The sequence below is a fragment of the Chiloscyllium plagiosum genome, unplaced genomic scaffold (assembly GCF_037043375.1).
Source record: "Chiloscyllium plagiosum isolate Xiang-an unplaced genomic scaffold, Cpla_swu_hap1 HiC_scaffold_39, whole genome shotgun sequence".
NCBI lineage: Eukaryota > Metazoa > Chordata > Chondrichthyes > Orectolobiformes > Hemiscylliidae > Chiloscyllium > Chiloscyllium plagiosum.
In genome coordinates, this window is record NW_028270177.1 from 102,979,605 (window position 1) to 102,987,698 (window position 8,094).

The 8,094-nt window shown below is 42.0% G+C and overlaps 1 non-coding gene across 1 annotated transcript; it reads left to right on the forward strand.

Moving 5' to 3' along the window:
* Positions 1–2,704: 2,704 nt before the first annotated feature.
* Positions 2,705–2,786, forward strand: trnas-uga (transfer RNA serine (anticodon UGA)). Its single transcript has one exon. It is a non-coding gene; the product is annotated as a tRNA-Ser (tRNA).
* The last annotated feature ends 5,308 nt before the right edge of the window (positions 2,787–8,094 follow it).

Here is an 8,094-nt window from a genome sequence, read left to right on the forward strand (position 1 = left end):
ATGATATACTAATTGTGATGGAGTCAGGATAATAGTGGTGCAGTGAGTATGAGTTGTCAGGGTGATAGTGATATACACGGTGTGAGTGGGAGAGAGTTATAGTGATGCATCAAGTATGAGGACGTCAGAGTGATAGTGTGCAGGGTGTGGTTGAAGGTGACGCATGAAGAGTGAAAGGTTCAGGGTGATCCGGACGCACTAAGTTTTGGGGGGTCAAGGTGATGGTGATGCTGTAAGTATGAGTGGGTCAGTCTGATAGTGACATAGTACATTTGAAGGGATCAGGCTGGTAGTGATGCAGTAAGCGTGAGGGGGTCAGGCTGATATTGATGCACTAAGTGAGAGAGTGTCAAGGTGATGGTGACGCATCAAGTCTGAGCAGGTGAGAGAGAGAGTGACGCCGTTAGTGAGTGGGGTTTCGCTGATAGGGATGCAGTAGGTGCGCATGTGTCAGGGTGTGAGTGATGCAGGAAGTATGAGGGTGCCAGAGGGATAGTGACGCATTAAGTATGAGGCGGTCAGAGTGATTGTGACGCAGTAATTCTGAGGGAATCAGAGAGATACCAACGCAGAAAGCATGAGGGGGGTCAGGCTGTTAGTGACGCTGTCAGTGTGAGTGCCTCAGCCTAATAATGATGAAATAAATTTGAGAGAGTAATGCTGATTGTAAGGTGATAAGTGTGAGTGAGTCAGGCAGGTAGTGACGCTGTAAGTGTGAGTGTTGAAGCTCATAGTGAAGCAGTAGTTGTGAGGTGGTCAGTGTGATTGTGACGCAGTAAATGTGAGAGGGTCAAGGTGATAGTGAAATAGTAAGTTTGAGGAGGCAGTGTTGCAGTGACACGGTAAGTGTGAGCCGTCAGTCTGATACTTACATAATAAGTGTGATGGATTCAGGCTGATAGTGACACAGTAAGTGTAAGGAGTCAGGGTGATAGTAACATAGGAAGTGTAAGGGCATGACCGATAGTGACAAAGTAAGTGCTTGGCAGTCAGTCTGATAGTGACGCAGTCAAAATGAGCGTCTCGAAGTGAAAGTGGCGCAGTAAATGTGAGGGCGCCAGATGGATAGTGATGCAGTAAGTTTGAGGGGTTCACGCTGATATTAAGGTGGTAAGTGTGAGGGGTCAGGTCTATAGTGATGCAGTAAGTGTCGGCTGGTCAGGCCGATAGTGATGCATTCAAAGACCAAATATCCAAGGCTCACTGTAGTGCTGAATAGTGAGACTTCTCAAGGCTAAGACAAAAATCAATAGTTTTCATCCTGGTCATAAATCACAATGCTTCATTTTAATATTGTCCTCTCCTGATTCTAGATTCACCAATGAGGGAACAAAATTTAATTGCACCACCTTGTTTATCTCTTCAAATATTTTGCAACTCTCAATGAGATTACCTCTCTTGTTTTGAAACTGTTAAGAAAAGGCGGGATTTGCCCAAATTCAATTCAGAGGACTAACGTTCATCCATGATATCAAGGCTAATCACCATTCGTGGTATTCCTCATATGGCATTAGTATCTTTCCTAAATTGAGGATTATAATTCCTCATACTGTAGTCCAAGTGCGGTCGAACTGAGCCACCATACATTGGAAATAATGCTTCGTTCTCGTGCCCTGAAATCCTTCTGCAGCTCTCACAACAGACTTCTACAACTGCTACTAGACTTCAATGACTTATTAAAAACTTCTCCAAGATGCATTTCTAAAAATCTGTACATAAGACTTTCTACTTCATACCTTCGACAAATAATCTCCACACATTTCCTTCCTGACAAGTATGATAAAGTCAAATCATTGCTATTTATTAGATCATGAGGGACATGGATAGGTTGACTCGTCACGGTGTTTTCCGGCAGGTGAGGAAGTCAAAATTTAGAAAACATCGGTTTTAAATTAGTGGGTAAGGATTTAAAAGGGATGTCAGGGGCAACTTTTTCAGACGTGTCCAAAATGAGATGCCAGAGAAATTGGTGGAGTCTGATGCAACTGTAACATTGAATGGCATCTGGATGGATATATGAGTAACAAGTTTTAGAGGGATGTGAGCCAAATGTTGGCAAATGGGACCTATTAACTTAGGATATCTGTCACCATGGTCAAGTTGGAAAGAAGGGCCACTTTCCGTGTTGTATTGTTCAATGACTTGATGACTCGAGAACAACCGCAAAAACTTTGCAAATAATTCCGTCAAGACGATTTCAAGTTCCAAATCTTCGGTTAATCTTCCTCTCTTGTGCTCACAAGTTCATTACCTGATGTCAGAACTTACAGATAAGTTGCTGGATCCATTTCTGTAAATTGGTTCTGCATTCTTTCTAATTTCGATTTTTTTTTTACTAATGTAGCTAGTGTTTATGGACTTAGCATCAATTTTTCTAATACCATATTTCGATGAATATTAAAACACAATAGCATATCTAATTTGGCACCAGATGATGAGCAATTGAGTCAAAATCGATCGGACGCAGTGAGACAATGATCCTCTCTTCGTGGTGTACATCCGTGATTCTATAATTCGACGAAGAATCATTCCCACAACTTCAGCTGTGTCAGAATCTAGTTTGCGGTGAAAGCCTGTCAATCTGCTAAGGTAACGTTCGTCTGGGTCTCTGCAAAGGATTTGGCGAAATTTTGGGTCTTGACAATTTGTTCTTCCAACAAATGAATTCAGTTGTTTTACTGTGAAAATTGCCATCCTTGCTGCAGCTGTGATGGCCGAGAGGTTAAGGCGTTGGATTTGAAATCCAATGGGGTCTTCCTGCACAGCTACGAATCCTGTTCACAGCGTTGAATCTTTTAAAAGTCATTAATTCCTTTGCAGGATTTGGATTTCGTGGAGCTTGAGCTTTGCATTCAATCGAAAGTAAATTTTCAACTGTGAAGAATCCGAAGTAATTTCAAGACTGACCCAGTCATCTAATTGAATAAATTATATGTCGAGACACAAAAAGCCACCAACTTCCAACACGAATCAGTTTCAACACATTTGTCGAACTGTCGTGAAATTTGGATGTTCGGGGTGTGGAATTCAGCAAAACAAGAAGCAATGCAATACACTTAGCTGCAGGTGATGAATTTTTTTTTAGGATCAGTTGAAAGTCAAGCTGAGAAAGTTCAACCTAATTTACAGCTGACTCTCAAGGCCAATAATCTATTATATCAGCAGTCAACGAATTAGAAAAAAGCAACTCCATGTGTGGAAAGGAACTCGACTGATCCAGGTTCCTGGCCTGCGATGTGAAAAGGCAAGGCGATATCAGCGGAGTAGAATTTTCTGGAAATATTAGAAATGGAATGTTAACGGTCTTCTGCTGTCCACATTCGTAAGAAACTGTGCATTAAGAACTGAAATTGAAAATTAACGATGAAAATCAGACTTAGCCCTCTGCTTGTGGTGTAGCATTGTTCAGAACAATAGGTTGTTGTTGAGGCTAAAATTGACCAAAATAATCGATGGGGAACTTATCCACGGGCTTCGTTGGAGCAGTTGGTGTGGAGAGCTCAGCTTGAAGAACCAAATGCCAATTATTCATCCTGGCTGTCTGAATTGCTTAGTTAAACATACTCCCAGTTTAATGAAAAAACCTTTGCTGTCAGAGTTAGATGTTTCCATGTCAGCATGTTCCGATATGCGAAGACACTCCATGGAGTAGATGTGACTTAAATTTTGACTCTAACGTCAGAGATGTTGGCACATTGCTGCACCAAAACAGCACTACCATTGGTATCAAATCAAACTGAACAAAGGACTAGTCACTTAGACATTTCCTGTCTGCAGACTCTGCCAATGGACCGTTCAGGCCCGATGTAGGAATAGGGCGTGGTGACATCTGTTCGCAAGTGGATCACTTCATTCTTGCTCACGATCCATAAACCGTAATTCATTTTGAACTTCTTCGCCATCAGCATGATAAGTGTTACATAATACACAGGTTTGCTTCTCGAAAGAAAGAGCGAAATCTTATCCAATGCAGACGCAAATTCAAGTTGTCCCTGGTGGACCAGAAGACAGATGTCGCGAAACAAAGTGAATACAGAAAACAATCAATATTTTCTGGGAGTCAAAAAGATGTACTGGAAGAACAGAAACATATATTTGGAACTAAAGTCACATACCACTTCCACAGACTAAATGTTCTTGAACCGTTATCTTAAGTTGACCTTCATGTCCACCATTGCTGCAAAAATTATCTTAACAACTGAGAACTTTGTGTTCTTTGATATTCTCTCCTTCATGTTTCTCTTGATTTTGAAACTAAAACCGAGCAATTGTAATGCACCCTATTTCACTTGCAAAGATCAGAAGAAGATCAATTTATAAGAGAACAGAAATAAAGCTACGTCTGTCTTGCGAGAGAAAACACAGTTACCATTTCGACTCCAAAAAGTCTTCTTCAGAAGTCTGCGCAATGAACTCGAAATAGTAGACCGAAAATGAAAAAAAGAAGCCAAAATACCGCGAATACACCACCCGCAAGTGCATCAAGTCCTACTTGAATATGCCGGATTACTAGCATCAACATCAGTGGAGAATGGAACAAAACTCATTCTGCAGTTGTTTGACGTAGTTTGTAAAGTCAGAAATATGATTCGGTAAAAAGCGCGATGAAAGCGGGATATAGGAACTCTGAAAAAAGCAAGTGCGTGCTTTGCTTTGAAGAAAGTTGGCAGTGATGAAAATGGAAATTAACTACAGTAAGGGGGCTTAATTAATACTCAGCATCGTTGCAACACACAGGGTCGCAATTCTTTTTGTTAGGTTTCTGTTCTACCATTTTATAATCACGACTGCTGTCGGGTTTGGTATCCATTCCAAGCTTCGGTGACAGCCTGATGGAAGTTTGCACATTTGCCCAATTTCTTTGTGGTTGCTCTGGTTTTCTGCCACATTCTAAACATTTGCAGGTTATTTGGAATCGCCATTAAACGCACACGGTGACAGAGGCAGTGATGTCTCTGTAATAGGAGTGTCTGGATAGGACGTACTTCAGAGGATTTTTGTGAACTTAAATAGACAGTGTAGGGTTAATCTGCTGTTTCCTGGGTGAGCTACATGGCCAGAGATGGGTCAGCGTCTTCTTCCCTGAGGGAGATACGTTGACAGAGTTGGGTTAGTTGCTCTTACCTGTGTCAGTCACGCAGATACAGTAGGGTCAGTCTGCCCTTCCCTGGGCGAATTTCTTTCACAGAGTGGTAACAGTCTGCTCTTCCCTGCTGAGTGAAATAGAAAGAGCGGGGTCAGTATTCGCCTCCCTCGATAATTTATGTTGACAGTCTGGCTTCCGTCTGGTCCTCCCTGGCGAGTTACATTGGTAGAGTGGGTTTAGTGTTCGTTCATTGGGTGAGTGCCATAGACAGAATGGGATCAGTCTGCTCTTCCCTGAGGGAATTATATTTATAGAGTGGGGTCAGACTGCTCTTCAGAGAATGACTTATATTGACAGTGTGGGATCAGTCTGCTGAGTTACACTGAGAGTGTGGGGTCAGTCTGCCCTTCCCTGGATGAGTAACACTGACTGAGTGGCGTCAGTTTGCTCTTCCCTGGGTGAGTTACATTGACAAGGTGGCGTCAGGAGTGGCGTCTTTGAGGAGTTGACAAAAGTAACTCGTCCCCTACATCTTTGAGATAATTAGGGATGGGCAGTGAATCTTATCTCATTGTCCCAGAAGTGCATTTCTAATAATTGCATTTACTAATTCGACTGCAAGCGGTCGGGAATAATTTGAGGACAGGTGCAGGATAGAATAATTAAAGTCAAATGCACTGATGCCGAGGAGACATGACACAAGATGTGAGTGTGGAGCTGATGGTGCAAGGCTCAGTGTCAGTGCTATTTATTTCTCACTGTTCGCAATGACTCACACACCACTGCTGTCAATCACAACAATGAGCCTGTTCATCTTGGTTTGAAAATCCCTGCGTGTGTATTAACGTGGTTAATGAGACGCGAGAGGAGATGAACATATCCTCTTTATTCTGTCAGTTTAAACAGATGAAAATATCTGTTGGATGCCAATGCAAGAGGATACTGTCTTTTTCTGTGCCTTTTCAGTGGGGCATGCTCAGCATTGAAATGTCTGTTTTTGCACAAGCAGAGTTTGATTGCCATTCATACTGAGCAACGCTAATACAGAAAACGCGTTTTCGAATTCCTGTGGTCAAGTGGTTCAGACATTGCACATATGGACGAGAAATCTGGCTTTTAACGTGGCGCTGTGGCTTAGCTGGTGAAAGCATCTCCCATCACACTGGTGCCTGCTCATTGTATTGAAAGCTCGTTATTTCTCACAAGTATTGTGTTGCTGATCGAGAAACTCAGTGTCCTGTTTGAATTGATTTATATTCTGATTTCGAGTTCCGTCTTCATTCTCCAGATTTAAGTCCAGTAGTGTATGTTGCTCTTTTTACTACTATTTTAACTTGGAGATTCTTCCCGCAGTTCCACAAGCACTTCTGCTTCTCATCCTCTTATTCTCATTCCTTCATTCCCAGATTTGTGGAAATTAAGTGGTGAGGCAGGAGACACTGCAGCATTCCCGGGGAATGTTGTGGTAATGGCACTGACACCACGACATGATCACCCTCATTCTCTGCTGTCACCATTCATTGGTTGGACACTAACAGTAAATGCATCCTTCAGCTATCATGTAAATATTTTCTTTTTCTGTTGGATAAGGAATTCAACTTTAACTTCGAAAGAGTCTTTAGATTTTGAGGAAGAAATGTCTCCTTGCCTCAGGTCGAAGTGACAGACGCATTATCCAGAGAATGTGAGACTACTTCGACCGACTCCAACCAGGAGTCAGAAAGCCTCTCAGCAGTTCGAATCTCAAACTGTCTCTGAATGTCAGGCTTTTCAAGAGCAGAAATGGGAAATGAGGGATATGGACAGCCAGAGACTCGGAGAATGTGAACAAGACCCAGGAGGATACAGAGACAAATATAGAAAGAACAAAGACACATTTTGAGGCAGACACTAAAAGAAACAATTCTCCATTCGACGTGACTGCTAAATAACGAAAGCAAAAGGAAATGTTGCCATTAAAACATAGCCTTCCACCAGCTCAGGAAAATGAAAGTAGCATGACAGCTGATTAAGTCCTTTTAAATTGCAAATTCGACGTTTGTAAGCTCAAGAGTGATTTTGATAAATATCCTGATTCGACAGGTAAGATTATCATTTTCCCAACAGTATAATCTAGAAATCTATAACTAACCTGTTTCATGTCCATCTAAAAAAAACTCTGTTTCACTCCACAGACGTTGCCAGGTGTAGTGGGTTTCTCTATCAATTCTCGTTTTTAGTTCAGCTTTCCAAAACCTGCATTTTTTGATTTTTGATAACCTGGCACAAAACCAAGCATTACCAGATTCGGACCAGTGGTCAGATATACTGCTACCACGATATATTTGGAAATAAAACGTTCATTCCCTGTCCGAAAATAGAACTAATGCCATGGCAGTTCTAGTTCCAAATCCTACCTACGTCATTACACTGAATGAAGACAGACGCTCTTGCACTTATTCTCAATGGCTTTTCCCTTTCATTTCTGATCAGTTTCACTGCAGATTGTTTTCTACTCGTCTTCAAGTTTTGCAGAATGGGAAAGCCCATTTGGCCCATGGTGAAGTCTGGTTTAAAGACATTCGTCTATTCCATTCCCAGTTTCTAGCTTTGGTCCATAACCTTCTGTGCTCTGATGTTTCCAGTGCAAATGGCAGTGAGGTTCTCACTTTGATCTTAGATGACACAACAATGAGATTGAAGTTTGACATAGTCACACTGTGTTATTACTCACGTCGTGTCTCCCACAGAAAGAGACACACAGACACATTCCCCGAGAGTGGCAGAGTTCTCAGAATTTGACCAGCTCCTTGTGCTTCACTTCAGCTGTCCGCTCCAACATGCAAGCTCAACCGCCAAAAGGCAGCTTTTGGTTAAACCAAAGCCAGTTTTACAGACAATGAGAGACGTTGATCTGAGCTAGAATTTGAAGTGGGCTAAAGAAACTGTAAATTCGAAAACCCAAACCCTTCCGTTCCTAACAGACAACAGGAATGGACTAGCACGCTGCATCATCATGATTTTAAATG